Source organism: Garra rufa, chromosome 1, assembly GCF_049309525.1.
Source record: "Garra rufa chromosome 1, GarRuf1.0, whole genome shotgun sequence".
NCBI lineage: Eukaryota > Metazoa > Chordata > Actinopteri > Cypriniformes > Cyprinidae > Garra > Garra rufa.
The window spans coordinates 3,615,413-3,638,384 of record NC_133361.1 but is presented as its reverse complement, the minus strand read 5'-3'; the positions used below and the strand labels follow the sequence as shown (position 1 = coordinate 3,638,384).

Sequence of the window (22,972 nt, the reverse complement as noted above, 5' to 3'; positions counted from 1 at the left end):
ACTAAACACATCCCATTAGCCAGTGCAGTGTAAATGTTTTTGTTTTGTGATGGTTGTTCATTAGTACCTTGTTTGATTTGTTACACACAGCTAAACTTTCTCATCTTGTCTTAACCCCATAATCTTTCTGTCAAGATTATGTTTTTTATTTTTTTCATCTATGCTGTAACACACATTAGTTATGTACGATAATAAGATCATTTTATGTCTCTTTTAAAAGTCTTCGTAGACTATGTGATTACTAGTTTTTGACATGATTTATTTTACCACTAAGATTTTTTTTTTTTTCTTTCCTCTCAGATTTGGATTTCCTCTGAGAACAGATCAAAAGCTGATGTGGGACGTGTTGGCTGTTTTTTGCCTTTTCGTACGTTTTTTTTTCACCACATGGTTCTCTTGTCCTCTCAAATCCGGACTTCCCTCTTAATAAGGTTTCTTCTTTTTGCCTACTGGTTCCTTTTTTTGTGACCCCCCCACCCCCAACTGTTAATATATTTGTTAACCTGTTAGATGTTTTAAATAAATGGCAAACAATACTGTACCATAATCTATTTTCTTCATTTATTCCATTGAGTAAAATGTCTGTTTAGATAGTCTTTATACATTATGCTACATATAGGGATGTTAATAGATATCGGACAATAGAGTAAATAGAAAACAGTATTTATATTAAAACTTTTTTATAAATTATAGCTGGAACCTTTACTGCCAGTACTTAGTGAAATTAAAGCAGAGCTGTAAAATTTAAAACTGTAGAATTACGGTAAATGGCTGGAACCACAGCTGCCAGTATTTTACTGTAAAATTACAGCATTGTTGAAACCGTAAAATTACGGTAAAGGGCTGGAACCACAGCTGCCAGTATTTTACTGTAAAATTACAGCATTGTTGAAACCGTAAAATTACGGTAAAGGGTTGTAACCACAGCTGCAGTACTTTACTGTGAAATTACAGCATTGTTGAAACCGTAAAATTACGGTAAAGGGCTGGAACCACAGCTGCCAGTATTTTACTGTAAATATACGGGTGAATTTTTTACAGTGCAGCAGTTTATTAACTAGTAATTCTGTATTTAATGTGTACATTGAAGAAATCTGTATATCCGATTTCATGGATGAATAAAACATACTTTGTAGATTGTGAGCGAATTTACAAATAGTGCCTTTTAGCTCAGAGTTCTCACACAATCATTATAGTAGTGTTCTTCACTCTAGATATGTGTGTGTGTGTGTGTGTGTGTGTGTGTGTGTGTGTGTGTGTGTGTGTGTGTGTGTGTGTGTGTGTGTGTGTGTGTGTGTGTGTGTGTGTGTGTGTGTGTGTGTGTGTGTGTGTGTGTGTGTGTGTGTGTGTGCGCGCGTGCGCGCACTGGTGTATCTCACCCGTAGGGATGGTGGAGTTTATGGTTAAACTCAAAATTGCAAGCCCCAAAACCAGCATGGCCTTTGGAATAGGTAACATTGTGATCTCCATCAGGTCTTTTATAGACAGCAAGTGTATCTGTTTAAAAAACAACAACAACAAAAATACAGCAAAACATAATACCTAACCAAATGACCCCAGCAATGTGTATTAATGTGTTTGAGCAATGTAATGATAAATGATCACGTTGACAGCAGGAGAGCATTTCTATAGTTTGATCACTACTCAGAGGTGGGTAGTAACGAATTACATTTACTTCGTTACATTTACTTGAGTAAATTTTTGGGGTAACTAGTACTTTTAGAGTATATTTAAAGATAGGTACTTTTACTCTTACTCAAGTACATTTATACTGAATAAAACTTTACTTTTACTTCGCTACATTTGATGGCGTTCCTCCGTTACTGACTTTATATGAACGTATCTGAAGGGAGCCGACTGTCCATTTTCATTTCTTGTCTGATAAATCTGCGTTAATTCGGCTTTGTGTACAGCTGTTACTATGGAAACCCTAATATTTCAGCGGCCCTAAAGCACCCCCTCGTGACAGCCAATCAATTTTTCATTTCCAATACATTTTTATTTTTTCAGCTCGACAAATTATCGACCCATGTTTTTATGCAGCAAACACAGAGTTGAAAATGTAAAAAGTTAAGGCGCCTTCTAAAAATCTAAACAAGTACAGTAATATTTATGTTTTAAATAAATATAATAAATTATAGACTCAATTATGTATCCCTTTTAATGGTATAAAGGATGAAATGCTATAGTGTAAGGTATTTAGTTTTTGTGTGAAACTGTATCTGGATTTATAAATTATGCCATTTTATGGCTTAATTTTCTACTTTATATTGTCCAATCCCATTACTGTTTATTTTACTTGTGCAGATCTTAAAAAGGGTCATGAATTGCTTTAAATTAATCCTTAAAAATTCTGCAGATACACTAAATGAAATAAATATAATGAAACAAAATTCCTTCCATGATACTTGTTTATATTTGTGTATTAAAAACATTTTTGATTAGACACCTATCTGATTTTCTATATTTAAAAAAAATGGTTATTTTTTAGTTGCTACTAAAATTTGAAGAGAACCTGCCCGAAGGGCTACCAAAGATTTAGAAAATTTGTGAGCTCTGTATATATATATATACATATACAGGAGAGGTGTGTGGAAGCTTTCTAAATAGTTTGATGTCAATCAGATCAGAAGTAACTAGTAACTAGCTGCTTGAGTACTTTTTTTCCATCGGATACTTTTTTACTCTTACTCAAGTAACTATTAAAATTGTTACTTTTACTCTTACTTGAGTACATTCTTCATAAGTACTTTTACTTTTACTTGAGTACAGATTTTGGGTACTCTACCAACCTCACAGGCCTCCAAGAGTTTTCCAAAGGACATTTTTATACAGACACATTTCAGCTTTTCAATCTTTGCCAGAGGTTGGCATCTTAAAATCACAGTCAGGGAAATGCAGTTTGTTTCTTGAAGGTTTTTGTGTGCTTCAGTAATTTATTTGCATTTGATGTGTTAATTTAGTTCTATTTAAAATGTGAGAAAGTTATTTAAATTAAAATCTAATATTCATGAGTAATACTTAGGGATGTACTCTTACCAATTCTAACAAACAATTATTGGCGATATTAGATGATATTTTAAATGACCAAAGTTTAGAAAGTCATGCATTACTAGCTAAGTTATTACTAACTAGTTCACTGATCATGGATTGATCTTCCGTTGAACATGGATTGAATCGTTTTAGAATTCAGTGGGCCTAAATACAACAGAAAAAAAAGCTAGACTTATTCAGATATCGTTTTAAGTTATTAACGTTCACAATAACTGTGGGATTTTACAATGCCATTGAATACACAGTGATAAGCTCCCACTGTAATCTTCCTTCAGTTGGACTCGCAAACGGCCTTATTCAATTAAACTCAAATATTGTTAGTGATAATGTTCAACGAATAGGAAAATTGCCTGTCATAAACATGTTACTGGAGCACAGCAGGATTGGTAATGGGTCCTTGTGTCTCAGTAAAGAGAGTCTAGCAAATTTTCATCTCCTTTGTACATTTAAATGACACCAGATGTTTGAATCCAAAAGGGGAAAGAGCATTACTCAGCAAATACGCGGTGATCCTGTCGAGAAATGAACAGCTAAAACCAGTATACGATGATTTTTTAAACTAATATCATCTGACACTAACAGCTCTGTCAGGCTTAAACCAGCCAACTAAATTAAGCAAATAAATGGATATCAGTGAATACAGAATTGTTACTCAATGACACGAAAGACCCATTTACTTCTGCTTCTGGCGCATATAAGGAGTACAGTTTGTTTGTCAGATGAATGACGTTAACCCTCGCTTTTATGACTTTAGTTACTATATTAATTGCTAAAATGTTTTGTGGACGTAGTTTATCGCAGCGGTGTAGATAATTAATGTAATGGTTGACACAAGCTAGGAAAAGCAAAACGGTAACACTTTACAATAAGGTTAATTAATCAATTAAACATTAGTTAATGTACCACGAGCAATACATTTGATACTGTATTTACTAATCTTCATTAACGTTAGTTTACGAAAACACAGTTGCTAATTCCTTGTTAATGTTAGTTCACACTGCAGTAACTAATGTTAACAAGATTTTAATAAACAAACATTAAATACTGTATAAGTGCAGTTCATTATTAATTCATGTTAACTAATGTTTTTAACTGAAGTGTTACCAGCAGAACTCATGCAGATAGAGAAACTTTATACAGACTAACATCCTGATAAAATAAACTCCTAAAATATACAGTGTATGCTGTGTCACGGATGACAGTATAAATCAAATTTTAACCTTATTAACCTTATTCTTCAACACATGCATTGCTATACTACTTCAAATAAATCAAGAGCAACAGACCCACCTTGTTACTCGTCCTCTTACTCCTGAGAATAGGGTTGCCAGGTCTTCAGAGCAGAGTTGCCAGGTCTCTGTGACAACCCACGTGAAAAAAAAAAGTGTGCTTGAGTGCACTAAGAAATACTTAAATACAAGAACGTACATTAGTAGTGCATTCTTATATTTGGTGCTAAATAAAATTGTAAAAATGATACACTATAAATACACTAGATAAAGTATACTTTTATTTTTGTAGTACTTTAGTGCAATTGTAAAAGAATATTAAATACAACTGACATTTAAATAGATTTTAGTACATACTAGTCTGTAGCAACAAAGTGAACTGCTGCAAAAGTATACAGTTTCATTAGTGTATTTCTGTATGTGTGTTTTGAATGCTTTAAAAATTAGTTCAATGTTAGTACACTTGTAGATCGTTACCCTAAGTTTAAATTCAATTGATTTTATTTAAAATATATAGTAATGTAATCATTAAAATTACATTTTCCCAAATGCGCTGCTTAAGTAAGACTTAATATACTAATTAATACTACATTTATAGTTATTTTAAGTATAGACATATAAATGAGTGTTTTATGTGTGTTGCACCAAATATTTTTAATGAGGAATAAAGTGCTACTAATTACTAGTATTGTACTATTATTACTAGTAGTACTTGACTAGTATTTAAAGACACCATTAACATATCAGGTAAAATTAGTGTAGTTACAATTGATTTCAAATAAACTATTTATGTGTAAAAATATGTGGGCAATACATTATAAATACACTGTATATATTTATAATATTCATATATTTTAAATAATTAATAAGTGTATTTTTATATGTATAATTAATATATTCAAAGGTTTTATAATATATGATTCAGATGCTGACAGTATGTTAAAAGCACACTTTGGTTCATCTTCATGGTGTCTCAAAATAGCACAGTTGAGAACACTTAGATGATCTTTTATCTTAAAAATAACTTTAGTATATTAAGTACAAATTTAGTACATGAAAATATAGCACTTTAAGTACATTATGGAAGTGCACTAAGTGTACTTAAATTGCATTTTAGTGCACTTTTTTTCTCCTGGAAAAAACAGCCCAATTACCTAAAATACCTTCAAATGAATGAACCCTAAGATTTAAAAAATAAAATAAAATCTTGTGGCCACGAGTTTAATGTGTAAACAAACCTGACCATATCAGAGATGGAATTGTTAATATTTTATTGTGAATTAAGAAATATTTTAATTATTATAGAAGTTAATACATGATTGAATATGTTGAGTTGTTCAGGACAATTCTTCCCACAGTCTTAGTGCATTAACTGGTCATATTTTCCCCGTAATTATTATTATTATTATTATTATTATTATTATTATTATTAATAGCCTATTATTACTAGCTATATTTATATGTTAGTTTATATAAATTTCCCTCTTCATTTCGATCTCTTTACTTAACGTTCAGGGCTACGTTCTCCAATAACGTTGTCTCTTAGCGCTACGAAGACTCAAAAGGTCCACCTTAACTACAGGTATACCTTTTCTTATGTGTGTTCTCTGAACTATACTTGTGTCATGATCTGGGCTGTGGGGTTTCCCTCGGGGCAGCCGTGGCCTAATGGTTAGAGAGTCGGACTTGTAACCCAAAGGTTGCAGGTTCGAGTCTCAGGTCCGGCAGGGATTGTAGGTGGGGGGAGTGAATGTACAGCACTCCACCCTCTATACCACGACTGAGGTGAGTCCCTTGAGCAAGGCACCGATCCCCCAATTGCTCCCCGGGCGCCGCAGCAATGGCTGCCCACTGCTCCGGGTGTGTGTTCACGGTGTGTGTGTGTGTGCACTTGGATGGGTTAAATGCAGAGCAAATTCCTTGTATGGGTCACCATACTTGGCCTCACTTCACCCCCTTTCCCTTTCCCCTTTCCACCCGAGGTCGCTGTTCCCCTTGCACTGCACTTCCCTGATTGTTCACTCCTGTCTTGTCATTAGCACTGATTACACTCACACCTGCTCACTATTATCTGGTCTATAAGAACTCTCATGTCTCACTGCTCATTCTGGCTGCATTGTCTTTGTGTGTGTTTCTCTGTGTTCCTGATTCTGTTCTTGACTGTGTTTCAGTTCTGTTTATTTTGTTTTATATTCTAGTTGTGTTGTGCCGTGTTGGCCTTTTGTTTGTTTATTTACATTAAAACTCCTTACCTGCACCTGGACCCAGATCTCCTCCTTTTCGAATGTGACAGAATGCAGCCAGCAATGATGGGTCCAGCGGGGAGGATTTTTTTTGATGCGTCGGCGACCGTTGGCTCTATGCCGGAATGACCTCCTGACCATCATCTAACTCCATCAGCAGGTCGGCCTGGTATGCTTGCAAGATTGACATGGTATGCAAGCATGCTCCGGCCTGACCTGCTGCCGTGTACCCCTTGCTCAACAAGTCCGATGTAATTTTAAGAGGCCTGGAGGGCAAGGACGGAGCCTTCAGCGATGATGCCAGACCAGGTGACAGATAGCCCGCAAGCGTCTGTTCAACCTGTGGCATCATCTTATAACCACTCTCTTCTAACCCCCCAACATTTCCATAATAGTCAGAAGAAGGGACGAAGAGGCAGGCTGAAAACGGTTTTCCCCATGACCTCGACACCTCAGTGTGGAGGTCAGGGAAAAATGGAAGGCTCTTTCTTTGGAATGGTGACTTTGTCTGCAGGAAGCGCTCATCTAGCTTGCTTCACTGCGGCTCATTAGGATATTGTTCGGGACAGTTGATATTTAGTTTTTCAACTGCCTGTGTCACCACTTCCAAAAGCTCCTCATTCTGTGGGGACTGGGGGAGCAGTTGTGTACTTTCGTCAACACTCTCCACATCAACCTCCTCGGTGGAAGATAGAAGCGCTGAGACCTCTTCCTAGTAGGAAGGAACCGCAGCACGGGCTTCCTCATCCAGGAGCTGGTCATCCGATCTGTTAGCTGAGGAGGGAGATACGGAATCACCCGTCTCCATTCCCTCTAACAGATCGAGCTGCGAACCCCACGAGTCCTCAAAGAGATCCCCCCGGAAGCGAAGCACCCACAGTGGAAGGTTTTCACACTGCGGACAGCACCCAAGCAGACCACACACAGAACGTGTGTACCCCCACCAACAATGAAGCGTTGGCAGGGAGGAACACACGCTCGGTGAGGCTGCTCAACCGATTTTAAGTAAAATTCTTTCCCCCTTTGGTTGACATGTCTACTCAAAATAAAGCTGTGCAATTGGCACAAAAAACAGTGGACATGTAACAGACAAACAGAGAGCGCTTTGCTGAATAACAAAAGTTGAAGCCGGCTTGAAACGCACGTGCTTTATACTTCCCGGTCGATGTCACTCCCGTCATCTGATTGGTTGGTAGACTACGTTCAGAGATAGGCTCGCCAATGGCGTTCCCCATAGCGTTGAATGACGCAGCTGAGTTCCCGGCAGGGAACCAGGAGACTTTGCCACAAGACAAAACAGTTGTCACAAAGTCCATTTTTAGCAACTCAATTTTGACCAAATGTGTAGTTACTGCGCTTTGCCTTTGGAGGGCAGCATAAATCCATTTAAAAAAAATATGAATCTTTCAGAGACTAACAAATAAATATGGATGTTCATTAAAGGATTTCTAAAACAAAAATGCAAGTAGTGGCCTATGATTTTTGCACAGTACTGTATGCATATCGATAGATAGATAGTGTTACATACCTCCCCTATCTAGGGTCAGGGAGGTAGTAACTAAAAAAAATTAATGGTGAAAGCTCAAAAGAACTTTTAATGCTTTAAAAAGAACTATTTTCTCCTGTTCCAGCGCTCTACAAGAATCACACAGTATTTGTTAACACTCAATTATATTTATTTGGACAAATGCAAAAAAAAAAAAAAAAAAAAAGGTACAAAGAGGGGGAGCAAAAATAGCTTCAGGAGGGGACCAGGCCAAAACAACAAACATAAGAGGTCTAACTTAAGGGATAAGTACTTCCTAAGCTTTACAAAACAAAATTTAAAATAAACAACAAAAGTCTTACCTTACTCCCTTTCTAGACAAAAACAGGAGAAAACATGGACAAAAAGAAAATGGCATCCACCTCCCTACTGCTCCTCAGTTTCACAATTGCTAGGGGGTTAACTTTTAAACAAAAAGCTTGGACTAAACCAAATAACTTCTGTCCAAGTTGTACACTAACAACTATGTCAAAACAACAACAACTAGCATTAGCACAACAGCACATGCAAATTGTCTGGGACAGGAGAGAACAGCCTCAGAAGACATTGAAGGCTAAGGAAAAAGAAAGAAGGGGTTTCTCCACTCAAAACTTCCAGCTTTATCCACCAGCTCTCCTTCCAGCAGCCAATCAGAGCGAGCCAGTAGCTGATGGCAATTAGGACCAGCTGATCTTCATCAAGCTCTGCTGGTAGGTAGAGGGAGAAGAGAGGGAGAAAAACAAAACACATGGTATCAGTTGCAATAAAACTACACAACTTTAAGAACAAAATAAATAAGAAATAATTACGCCCTGGGACGTAACAATAGATAGATAGATAGATAGATAGATAGATAGATAGATAGATCTCTTTCTCATCTCTTCCCTCTCATTCCCTCTGGTCTTCATTCTCCTCCATTTCTCCCCATCTTCTTTCCTCCCTCTCAGCTGCTTCCCACTCTCTCTTCGTTTGCCGTTCCTCCATCTCCCTCATCAGATCGGGAGGATCCCTTTTTCTTTTTTTCTCACAGGCGCTGGCATCACTGAGGATGAAGAGGCCACACTTTCATGATGCTGCTGTGGGTTCTCCATCCTCAGTGCTCACGCCGGTTGCTGGACATTTCAGTTCCTACAAAATTGCATAAACATAATGCAAAAACAGTCAGTTTAACAGCACAATGCGAATTGATTTCTGATCTGACTTTATATTTTTGTTTCAAGTTTTCACTTTTTTTTTTAATGAATGAAGTCGTGACCTTGCCTTGCAGGCCCTGCTCCACCACAAAAGCTATGCAGCAAAGGCACAAAATCAAGAATCAGGAAAGTGCCGTAATAACTATTTGAAATTCCAATAGTTAAAATAAACTACAGCTTAAATTTAAAAAAACATGTTTTATTCATTTCTGTTGTATACTTACTCAAAGCATTTGATGGCAGAATTTCTCTTTTCGGAGAGGGCTTCATTAGCCATTCTCCACTGGATAAGTGCATGCGTCTGCTCATCCGTCCCTGTAACATTCAAATAGATTCCCTTAGTGATGTATCTCAATACTACATTCACATGTTGAGTTAGTTACTGATGTGATAAATTGCTTTTTATCCAACTAAAATGTTTCTCAATTGATCAACAGTACTAATGGACAAATAAAACATTCTTTATGTAATCTTTCCACTTTTCTTTTGTTTCTGTGACTCGTTCTGTTATTTTTTTTTTCTAAAAGGAGGAGTATCTGGTTCGAAATTGGTTTGTGTTTGTCCTGCCCAGTCTATGTTATTGGGAGCCATTCTGGCCAGAGTGTTGTTGGACATTTCATTTTGTGTTAACTGTCTTTATGTTCTTTGTTTTGGGTTGTATCGTGTGTTAATAAATGAGTCAACAGGTGGAAAGTAATTGTTTTGGTTAGGCAGAAAATAGTTTTCTGTATTTTTGTTCTTTATGTTGGTTTCCCATAGACCAGCTGGTCTAAATGGGAGGTTAGGGAGAGATTTAGACCTAAATTAAAATTGTCTACAAAGATATGGATAATTAGAATAATGACACTCACCTGGATCGTCATTATTTATGTAGCGATCACGTGTGTTAGTCTGGAAACGGACTGTTGTGTGAGCTGGAGAATCATCTGAGCAGTAAGGATGGCTGTAATTATTCCTTGGGAGATCAAAATCCACCTCTCTACCATGCTCTCGATGCCAACTCTGTGCTTGAGAGTGTGTGTTGATGTTTGCAGAGCGAAAATACTGTTCTTCATCAGTTGGAACTAACGTGAAACTCGTATTTCGTCTGTAAGTGTTGATTGGTATGCAATCATCTTTGTATCTCGCCATATCACTTCAACTCATTCAAACTTATGAATTTCTTTCTTTCTTTCTTACGACGCTATCTGTACTCAAAGTGTGACGTTTCGTAGCTTTCTGCATCTTCTTCAGGAAAAAAGAGACAGAGAACGTCGTTAAATTGAAAAATCAAAAAGTATCAAGCTTGTATTCACTGTTGTATAGAGCAATACCAAAGAGCAAATGATGATACAAAGTGTCAACGCCCTCCGTTTTAAGCAAGGGAGGGGGGCGTTGGCCGTCGCCACCACTCACTCATTGGCTGATACTTTTAAACTGTTTTAAAGTTACTTTTTAAATATACTAATGAATTATATACCGTGGGAAAAAAATAGTAATCATGTAAATAAGTGTTGTAGGAAGTGTTTTGGGGAATGTAGTAACAGAAGCAGGAGGGTAATGACTGTGTTTGTTGTTAGGATAGTCCAACTGTGTGTTTTCAAGTGTTTATTAAATTCACTAAATGTTTTCAAACTAAGTGTGAAGGTGTGTGACCTGTGTGTGTCTCCAATGAACATCCAACTCCGAAGGAGTGAAAATCCCTGATCCCAAGATCACAAGGACAGCAAGGGCCACCAAAAACCTAGAAACGATTACATCCCTGCACCTCCTAGACTGAGAGCAGCTCCCAAGTTGATGTATGACTTAATCAGATTCATCCATAATCATGAGAAAGTCACCACAAAAGTGACAAATAACAGCCCTGTCACTTTCAAATGCCTAATGAAAGGACAAAAGATCTCATTGAGGGCAATGCAAAAAATGGGCTTATACTACTCAACAGATTCTTGAAGAACATTATGAGACGCTGGTTGAGATTACTTTGACAGAATTAAAGGATAGAATAGACCAGTCAGACTGGCATCAGGCGTTTGAAACTGCTCAGGGCTGGGCAAACAAGAATTGTGGATCAGCTGCATAATTTATGTTATCTAATTTCTTTATGTAAATGTATTTACTTTACTCACAGTAACATCAAATGTAAGCAGTGATGCTAACTGCATAATAGCACACATACATCACTTACATGTGCTCATCTGCAAAACTTATCTTAGATTTTCCTGTCAGATGTTAAGTATACATTTGGTAATCGTCTTTAGTATCATACATGTGTATATATAGTATCATACATGTATATTTACTTTAGAGACGTACGTGTGCTTACTAGAGCTTCCCTGTTAGCTATACAAAAAAAAAAAAAAGCGTCTTTAAGTTTACAGAATCTCAACAAACAGAAAGAACGGTGTTATTGTTTTCTAATACTCACATTTGAAAACACCCGCGTCCATTTTTTTTATTTGAAACATTTGATTATGACAAATCCTCTTCCTCTTCTTCTTTATGACGTATTGATCTCCCGTGGGCTTCTGGGATAGAAAAGTGTCCATCGGATGAACAATTCAGAATCAGGGCTGAAGCAGTAGGACATCCGGGGATTTCTCGCCTGCTCTTTTTTGAATACTGAGGTTTCGAACGTACTTCATTCTTCACATACTAATTTTTCCTACTATATAGTAGGCAAGTAGGCATATTCGAACACAAATTAAGTATACGTTCGTCCGAATCTCGTTTTAGTGCACTAGCCTACTAATTCTCGCCTACACTTTTATGATTACCGACGATTTAATACTTATTCATTCTCCTACTGCTTTTTGCCTTCTATATAGTATGGAAGTATGCAGTTTCGAACACAGCCACTCGGTGCAGTTTTATCACACAGCACAATGACACAGATGTCATTTGTTTTATGGGAGTTTTAAGTTTTAAGGGAGCATGCAAATGAATTGAATGTTCATTTCTCTTGAGTGGGCAAATGCTTACATTCAGGCTTCAGATAATTAATAATCATTCAAGAGTCTTATTTTAAGAGAGGTTTAAATGAATCACCATTTGACATGGTTTGGTTTATTAAAGCAATAACTCATGAGCAATAAATCAAAATAGCAGCGAGAAAGTCATGAGGTGTGGCAAATAAACATGGTCCAAGCAAAGCGTTATATAGTCTTGGGTCTCTACACACATACCACACCAAGCCAAGCACACAGTATGTGTGCCTTTGATCACAATATCAAAAGTTCTCTAAAGCAAGCATATCTATGTCCATTTTAATATCAATAACAACCTCTAGTTAAATGAGCTAGGCATATGCATTAGCATATAGTTTTCTGGTTTCCCCTTTTAAGCCTCCAAACAACACTTTTTTTTCGGAGCTGAGCGGAAAATAAACATAATACACTGAGATTAAAGTGAGACACTGCAGGTGAATTTGGTAAAAAAGCTCAAAGAATAATGAAACTGTTAAAAAAAAAGATAACTTTCATTCTGAATTGAGATTACAAACTTCTTCCGTTGCCTGTGACAAGTTTGAACCTGTTTTGATGTTATCAAAGGGAGGAGACCTGAGTTCCTCTTATGAGATGACATGAAATGTTAAAAATATAAGTGTACGTGCTATCGATCATGTTTTAAAGATGAAGAGTTCATTGTGCTTCCCCAACAGGAGATGCATTTTGTAACCAGATTACAGAATGGAACTGTTAATGAAACGATTGTTTTACCTGCATTTATATTGTGTGATTTACTTATGATAATAGAAGTGGTGCATTTAAGAAAAGCTAGTTTTGCTTGCTATTTGAAGACTGATGCCATAGGGGCAGGGACATTTCCTGTACCCAGCGTTGCTATGGTAACGAGAGGCCCCTGCTTACATAGGAAGTCAAGTGTATGTATGCTTATCTCATATGGCTATGTGTCTGGAACCTGTTTATGGAGGGAGGGGGACTTATTTGTATTCAGACTATAAACTGGTCTGGTAAAGTTTAAGCGATTGCCATTTCTCGGGTGAAGACTTTCTCACTGTTATTTTGTGTGTTGCTCATGAGTTTTTGGTTTAATAAACTGAAACCATCTCAGATGGTGATTCGAATACTCCTCCTCTTTTAAATCAAGACTCTGAGTGAATAATTTTTATAACCTGTTATCTGAACCTGGAAACCTATAATATTTTCAATCGAGACCCAAGTGGTCCAGATCTGACTGAGCAGACGAGGACACCGCTGAGAAATCCACTGATCAGCTGAACACACACCCAATACAACAGATGAGGCTGATTTCCTTGAAATAAACTGAGCTTGTTGGGTTATATCAAATGTGTTGTGGTTGATTTGGAGGATTTTGAGCGGTATTTAGACTCAGCGGATTCATTATTATTTTCTTAATACCTTCTTGTCTTCTAATCAGTCGAATCATATCTCTCAGTTTAAAGAGTATTTTCTGATGCTCTTCGTCCAGCTGTCCATCTTCGGCGCTGTCTGGTGTCTTTTTGCGGCATTCCTTTTTCATTTTTTTTCTTTCTTTTTTTTCCCCCTAGGTCCCAGTCTTTTTGAATCCCTTGGACAAATAAATCATCAGTATACATTTCTAATTTGCCTGCTCACTTGCTTCCAAGCGAGATCAGTTGATTTATTTATTTATTTTTCAGGATTGATGAATAGAAAGATCCAAAGATCAGTATTTGATGCCATTTCTAGTGACCTTCTTCAACTGTATCTTCTGAGTTTATGCCCTTATAGTAGCTTTAGGGCCCCCAGCACAATCTAACAGACTTCCTGTTGAGGCGAAAACAGGAGCAGACATTTGTTTACTGTGGTTTAGTGACAGTTAAAGGAAGAGGATGCTGTTATACATGTGTCTCACTTTGCTAGAAATAGGCGTTAAATGTTGTGTGTCCTCTGCTTTGCAACCAAGGCTTGATGCAGAGCTGAAAAGCAAGGTTGTGTTTTCACACTTGACTTTTTATTTTATTCTACCTTTTTTGTTGTTGTTGATGTGTTTAATCCTCTCCAAACAAAGTCTCTGAGTAAATAACTTTCTTCAGCTCTTTTTTTTTTAAAAACTTGAACACTTATTCACTCGAGCTTCAAGTGCTGGACCTGATCTAAAGGTGAGGATAAATCTTTTGATTTGGATTTGGATTTTGTTATGTTGAGAGGTGTGTTGGAGTAATTAGTTATTCAGGGGAAATATAAATACAATAATAGCAAAATTTGAGTGGAAATATGCACGATTGCTGCCTAAAAATATCACATAAGCAAATAAAATTCATCTGGTGTAAAATGTTAAAACAATCTTGCTTAGGTTTTGTGCTGATGTCATGTGGGGTTCAGGAAAAAAAAAGTTTTTATTTTTTATTTATTTATTCTTATAACTGCATTTATATCAGAATGTTTTGGATCAAATTAGAAGCCTCCTCTGCAAATGCATGAAAGTTTATTCTTCTGAAGGAAATATACTTTTTATTTTATTTTAATAGACAAAGATTACCACCAGATGTGAGCCTTTTTTGTTTGCTGTTCATCTTTATGAAGAAAATTCCATCTACAAAACCAGAGCTGGGCTAAAGGAAAACCCAACTTTGTATTATTTCAGATACATAAGAAACATATTGAGTTACTAACTTAGGTTGAAAACAATACAGCAAAACAAATTGGGTCTCTATGTAGAGCTTTACGTTATTGCTAAATTCATTAAAGCATAATTTCTGACAATTGATACCCATTGTAAAGCTGTTTTTAAATCATATGTAATGTAAAACCAATAACAAATACATGACCTGCCTTCTTATCTCTTCGTTCTTTCACTGTTTATGCAAATAATTTATCCGTACAGTGTTAAACTATTACGATTTTTGCTTCCTCTATACAAGAGCGTGTTTCATAGCTTCTGAAGTTCCGTGTAAATACCGTGCAGATGAAATAATGAAGTGCAAATGAAACGTTAAAGTTAGAGAATGAGAAATACGGCGAGTGTCCAGCAGGAGGCGCCAGAGATTCTCAAACTCTCACTGATGACGCTTGAGCTTCCGCTTCTGCGCGCGCACATGTGGAGTAGCGGGACAACACGATTCAATCTCTGCTTCTGGAGAAACGGAACACAATTCAAATCAATTTGTAGCCTCCAGAGCTTCCAGTCCGCAGTTTAGTTTACAGCATTTGGACACAGTAATGTCAGTACACTTGCTAATATTCAGATACAGGTGTTGTAAAACCATTTTTGTGAACTAAACTAAACATTACTTCAATAATTATTACTTACAGTCTGTTAGATTGTGACCCCCATATGAAATCAGAGCTTTGTGGAATTGTATATTTCACAGTTTGAATAGGATATTTCTTTCAGAGGTTTTCAGAGGTTGGTGTTGTTTGTAATAGGACTTATGGTTATCATTTAACATTTATGTTTAATTACGGTGGTTCTCACTGATATACTGTTCCCTGTATTCATATCTAATCAAAAGTTGCATTGCCATTAAAATGTGATTTTATCCATAATACAGATACCATTAACATATGACTTATCAACATTATATTACTAGCATTAATGTTGTTATTGTTAGAACTTAAAAGCTCACAGCTGACCTTGCTAGCTGGCTAACCTATTGCAATATTGCACATTCCACTATCAAAGTCAAAGTCAACTTTATTGTCAATTTCTGCCATATGTACTGGACATACAGAGAATTGAAATTGCGTTACTCTCAGACTCCAGGTGCATACACATAACATTAAATACAAAAGGTAGAAATTTAAACAGGCAAATAAATACAATTATACATATAATGTATAAAAATGAAGGAATACATAAGATATACAATTAAGAGCATATGACAGAGAGTGCAAACCAGACAGAGTAGTGCAAATGCAAAAGGAGCTTATAAGTGTATAAAGTGACAGTTATAACAGTAAGTTTTTAGAGGTAGTCTGTGTGTAGTAAGAGGTAGCTAGCAGAGCACCAATACTACACAAAGTGACTGGTGCAGGTCGGTGGGTGGTTGTGTTTGTGTGAGTGTGAGTGTGTGTGTCGCAGTTCAGGAAGTTTGTGGGGCAGAAGAGGGGAGTGAGGGGAGTGGGGGCAGAGCAGGGAGAGAGTTTAGCTTAGTTTAGTTTAGCTTCCTGACAGCCCAATGGATGAAGCTGTCCTTTAGTCTGCTGGTCCTGGCCTGGAGACTCCGCAGTCTCCTCTCTGATGGCAGCAGGCTGAAGAAGCTTTTCATAGGGTGGGAGGGATCAGCTGCTATGCACAGGGCTTTTTGGGTGAGACGGGTGCTATGTCCTGGATGGAGGGGAGAGGGACACCAATGATCTTCTCAGCTGCTCTGACTGTGCGTTGGAGAGTTTTATGGCAGGACGCATTGCAGGCTCCAAACCACACAGTGATGGAGCTCGACAGGATGCTCTCGATGGTGCCTCTGTAGAAGGTGTGCATGATGGGGGCCGGTGCTCTTGCTCTTCTTAGTTTGCAGAGGAAGTAGAGATGCTGCTGTGCTTTCTTAGCTAGTGCAGTGGTGTTGTTCTTCCAGGAGAGATCCTCAGTGATATGCACACCAGGAACTTCTCTCCATAGACACACCGTTGATGGTCAGAGAAGCATGCTGAGTACGCGCTCTCCTAAAGTCAACAACAATCTCCTTCATCTTTTCCACATTGAGAGAGAGATTGTTCTCTCTGCACCATGCAGCCAGGCGGCTCACCTCGCTTCTGTAGTTTGTCTCATCCCTGTTGCTAATGAGACCCACCACAGTCATGTCATCCGCTAACTTGATGAAGAGGTTGGAGCTGTGTGACGGTGTGCAGTTGTGGGTCAGCAGAGTGAAAAGGAGCGGGCTCAGCACACATCCCTGAGGGGCCCCCGTGTTAGTCAGGGGGCCAAAACTGATATTAAAACTTTGTAGGGCACTTTTTGGTACAAGCATACAACCTATCCAATATTAATATTAACCTCTCAACATGTGTTCTAGCCAGGTTGTCAGCTTAGACAATGATTTTTTGTCCATTTTAACACTATATTCTTAAAAGTGGTAAAAGCGGATTTTGTTTCCCAAAGTGCTTCCATTCTCTTCCATGTTACCTAGCCTACTGTAATTTTGGGCAAATGTGCAATATAATCCAATTTATGTGCAATAATGATAATTAAAAAATAATAATCAATAAATACCACAAGGGAAAACATCATGAATGGAAAGGGATGGAACCGTGTAGCCCATGCACACAAACTTGCCTTTGAAGCACTTTGGAGAATACTGTGGCCAACCTTTCTGCAATGGGTGGATGACAATGATAGAACAATAGACAACAGTTGCTTTGAGTTGGCAGACACACTCTCCGAACACATACAATGTGGAGAAATTGAGGCAGCTGCAGCATGCTATGAAGATCTTGTTCTGAAAGTTGGAGAGGTTCAAGATCTCCATGCTGAGTTTGACCTGGCTAATGACATTTACCTTCTGGCGACAATACATGGACCTTGTGTCTAGTCTCCTGGCATTCACACGGGCACTGAGATCTGGTGACTGGAAGCTTTACATGTCAGCCTTCAAGAGCATGATGCCCTGGTTTGCTGCATATGATTACATCCACTACACAAGATGGGGTGCTGCATTCATAGCAGACATGGAATATCTGGCACAGACAGCACCATGTGTCTACCAGGGCTTCCTTGATGGTGATTTTGTAGCCAAAGAGGCCAAACACTACCCTGGAAATCCAGAGGTCTCATGAGAGCACAATTTGAATTGTCTCTGAAATTACGCATTACATTAGCAGTTCTGGGAACCAATCAAATTGGTGTATGTGATGTAGGCGGGCCAGAGGCGAGCTAAGCCGATGACGACAGCGCAGCAACGTCCGGAATCATTTAGTAAACATTGAAAGATGGCTACAGATGAACACCAATTGTTTGAAACGGCTTTGGCTGCTACAATGAGTTAGACTTGGCTTTTAAAAGAGGAACAGAAAACCTCGCTCGAATCGTTCCTTTGCAAGAAGGACGTTTTTGCTGTTTTGCCGACTGGATACGGCAAAAGTTTAATCTATCAGTTAGCTCCGCTGTCATGGCGTTATCCAATTGTGTGCAGTGAGAGTTTCAAATGCATGCTTGGTGCCGCCCCTCGAGGTAGGCCCTTTTCATTGCTCGATGCCAGACCCTTAATCTTAATAGGTCTGGGTTTGTTCCAGGCTAGCCAAACACAGCTTCAACAAGGTGCCATTTGATCTTTGCCTTGAGCATATCAACAAAACCAGAAAGGTTGTTGGAGGATTGGTAAGCATCACTAGAAATGAGACTGCTAGAAACTGTTGGTCCATCACCTACAATGAACGTGCATCTTTAGCACAGGACACTAGACCCCTATTTGGATGAAAGCAGGAACTGCCAAGATACCACGCTACATTAAAGTGCATGACATTAAAATTTCAAATCATATTCTGGATGGTCTGTTGGCTTTTCATGCCATTACTGGATGTGACACTACCAGTCAGTTCACTGGAATAGGAAAAAGGACAGCGTGGAAAGTGTTCCAGCAGTGCCCTCATCTTCTCCACAACTTTGGTGAGGATGAAGTACCAAGTCCAGCTGTTCTATCCTCAGCCGAACAGTTTGTCTGCAAACTGTATGATCCAAAAACAACCAGCACTTCAACCCATGATGTTCGCTGTGCCCTGTTTCGGAAAGTGAAAGCCAATGTGGATACTTTGCCACCAACTCAGGATGCCTTGTCTCTGCACCTCATGAGGGCCCACTATCAAACAAATATTTGGAAACAGTCACTGGTGACCCATCCACAGTTGCCCTCACCAACCAATTGTGGTTGGCACATGAAGGATGGAATGCTTGTCCCCCAGCTTTTGACCAAAGAACCTTAACTGGTCAGGTGCTTAGAGCCGAAAATATGTGGATGCAAGGAAAGTGGAAGTCAGTGCAGTACCAGGCAGTGTCAATGTCGAAAAGGTGGAATATTTTGCAGTGGGGCATGTGGGTGTGTCTGTGCAGCTTGGTGCAAGAATACTCAGGTACTCATATCATTATTATTGAGTTTTGCCACATTATATACAACTATATTGTTTTAGATTATTTGGCATTGTTTTGTTTTTCCTGTTTTGTAGATTATATTTACATGCCTTTGGATGCATGCATGCATGTTTTGTATTGGGAAGCTATTCATTATCAAAACGGTAAACTCTTCTTTTGTGTCAGACTGAGCACATGGACATGGTCCCTGGGTGCCTTCTGTTGGCTACATTTCTGCCTTGACATTAAACAATAACTTGTGCAGCCTTGCACTGTCTCCACCTACAGTCTTTTTGCGCAGGAAACCACAAAATCGGCCTAAAATTGCTTGTACAAGTTACAAAAAAAAATCAGCTTGACAACAACCCTAATATCTTACCTATGGGTTTCTTCTAACTAAAAAAATAGGGTGACAGCTTGTACCAAAACATGTCCGCAAAAGTCTTAACGGAAGCCCTTTTTAGAATTGGCCCCCTGATTATGTTTAGAATGATGGTGCTGGATATGTTACTGCCGACACGTACTGCTTGTGGTCTTCCGGTGAGGAAATCCAACAGCCAGCTACACAGTGAGGTGTTGAGCCCCAGCTGGACCAGTTTTTGAGTGAGCTGTTGGGGGATTATAGTGTTAAATGCTGAACTGAAGTCTGTGAACAGCATTCGGACATATGAGTCTTTTTTTGTCCAGATGTGTGAGTGCTGAGTGGAGTGCAGTGAAGATGGCGTCATTGGTTGAGTGGTTGGGCCGATACGCAAACTGGAAGAGGTCCAGGGAGGGGGGTAGGACAGACTTAATGTGCTGCATGACTAGCCGTTCAAAGCACTTCATGAGGATGGGAGTAAGTGCAACTGGACGATAGTCATTAAAGTAGAAGGCAGATTTCTTTTTTGGGACCGGAATGATGGTGGTGTCTTTGAAACACGTGGGGACGACAGTCTGGGTGAGTGAGATGTTAAAGATGTCTGTGAAGACATCAGTGAGTTCTACTGCACAGTCTCTCAGTACACGACCAGGAATGTTGTCGGGACCCAGCGCTTTGCGTGCGTTGATCCTGCTGAGGGATGTCCTTACACTGTCCGGGGACAGAGTCATCACCTGGTCACCAGAAGGGGGTGGGGTCTTTTGTGCAGTGGTGCTGTTTTGCATTTCAAAGCGAGCGAAGAAGGTGTTCAGCTCGTTCAGCAGGGAGATGGTGCTGTCACAGGTCTGTGGTGGGGGCTTGTAATCTGTGATGGTCTGTATGCCCCGCCACAGGCTCAGTGTGTCTCTGCTGTCTTTGAAGTCAAGTCAAGTCAAGTCACCTTTATTTATATAGCGCTTGTAACAATACAGATTGTATCAAAGCAACTGCACAGTATTTAAACAGAACAATAGTGTGTAAGTAACGCATTATTGAAGATAATAAATTTTAGTTTAATGAATTCAGTGATATCATCGTCAGCTCAGTTCAAATAGTATACGATATCGCTGGAAAATGTCCCCAAATAAGCAAGCCAGAGGCGACAGCGGCAAGGAACCAAAACTCCACAGATGACAGAAATGGAGAAAAAACCTTGGGAGAAACCAGTTACAGTCAGGGGACCAGTTCTCCTCTGGCCAGACGAAACCAGCAGTTTGTACCAATGTCCAATTGTAGAGAACTCATCAGGTTCCTGTGGTGTAGTACCGATGGCTATCCAGGTTGGCGAGGTCTTCATTGATGATCGGTCTCTGGAGCTCATCTGGTTGACATCCACGGCTATTGAAGTCATCTCCAGGTGGTGATCCATGATCTAAGCTGGTGCGGACTGGATCCGCGGGACTGCAGTGACCATCTGATCCGGATAAAGGCTGGGTCTGGTGGCTACGGTGACCTCGGAATGAAACAGATTAATATTAGCGTAGATGCCATTCTTTTTATGATGCAACGAGTGCATCAGATGTAATGTGAGGTGTTTTCGGTTCCGGCTGACCTAATTAATGCAGCCTAACAATCCTTTAACAGATTTGAATTATAGGAATGTGTTAATGTTTTATGTGTAAGCCAGGTTAAAGAGATGTGTCTTTAATCTAGATTTAAACTGACAGAGTGTGTCTGCCTCCCGAACAGTGTTTGGTAGATTGTTCCAGAGTTTAGGTGCTAGATAAGAAAATGATCTGCAGCCAGCAGTTGATTTTGATATTCTAGGTATTATCAAATTGCCAGAATTTTGAGAACGCAGCGGACGTGAGGGACTATAATGCGATAGAAGCTCGCTCAAGTACTGAGGAGCTAAACCATTGAGGGCTTTATAAGTAATTAGCAAGATTTTAAAATCTATACAGTATTTTATAGGGAGCCAATGCAGTGCTGACAGAACCGGGCTAATATGCTCATACTTTCTAGTTCTAGTAAGAACTCTAGCTAATATTAGCTCTGAAGGCAACGTTCCGAGCTTTCAGCAGCCTGTAGACCTCCCGTCATCCATGACTTTTGGTTGGCATGGACAGTGATGGTTTTAGTGACTGTTACATCCTCAGTGCATTTGTTGATGTAGGCTGTAACAGTATCTGCATACTCCTGGAGGTCAGTGGTGTTATTGTAGGTGGCAGCCTGCTTAAACATATCCCAGTCTGTGGTGTCAAAGCAGTCCTGTAAAGCCTCTGAAGATCCTTCTGGCCACACTTGTATCTGCTTAAAAACCGGTTTTGGTGACTTAAACGAGCGGTCTGTAAGAGGGCATTAGCCTGACAGTGATGTGATCTGAGGCGCCGAGGTGGGGGAGGGGGAAAGCTTTGTAAGCTCCTCTCTGGGTGGTGTAAACAAGGTCCAGTGTGTTATTTCTCTGAGTTGGAAAGTCAATGTGTTGCTGTATTTTGGGAAACACACTTTTTAAGTCCGCATGATTGAAATCCCCAGCCACGATGAGAAAAGCATCTGGGTGGGCTGTCTGCTGCTCACTGATGTGCTGGTACAGTTCATTTAGTGCATCACTCCTGATGTTGCCATTGGAGGAGGGAGGGATGCACACAGCACACAGCAGTATAGCTGTATATTTCCTCGGTAGATAGAACGGCCGCCACTTAATAACCATAAACTCCAACACTGGTGAGAAGTATTTGCAAACCGCAACAGCATCGCGGCACCAAGCATCATTGATGTAAACACAAAACCGTCTTACCTCCCGCGACGATAACTCTGTCGGCACGATAGCATGTCAGCTGGTCGAGCTGAATGGCGCGGTCCGGGACACTGTCGCTGAGCCATGTTTCCGTGAACACAACAGTGCTTTACATTCCTCTGAGATGAACGTAATAGTCGGATGTAGTCCAGTTTGTTATCCAATAAGCGAATGTTATCCAGGGGAAAAAGGTTTTGTGCGGGCTAGCCTAGCTCGGATACCTCCACGCTTACCCCTCTTCTGCTTTCTCTCACGCCGCTTGAGTCGCCTCCATTGTGGGTAGGTGCAGGAGTGGGGGTCGGTGATAGAGTAGGCCTCCGGAGCAGACCCAGAACATTCAGCTCTTCAGCGTCCACAGAGTTTAACTTGAAAACTTTGTTTCTGCCGATGTTGAGCAAGAATGTTTGGCTATATACGCGCTTGAAGACAGATAAACGCGGCAAAGACTTACAAAAACACTGACTTACAAGATGAAAAACACGAAAACACCGGTTTGTCTGGAGAGAGAGAAGCCGCTGCGTGTGCACACACCGCCATCTTACATTTACACTACCACTATTGCACAGTGTTGCCATTTGGCAACACAAAGATTTGATTGATTTAC

The 22,972-nt window shown here is 39.3% G+C and overlaps 1 protein-coding gene across 2 annotated transcripts in view; it reads left to right on the top strand.

Moving 5' to 3' along the window:
- Positions 1-22,972, top strand: part of LOC141326852 (uncharacterized) — a 269,935-nt gene that overhangs the window by 53,533 nt on the left and 193,430 nt on the right. The window lies entirely within an intron of this gene.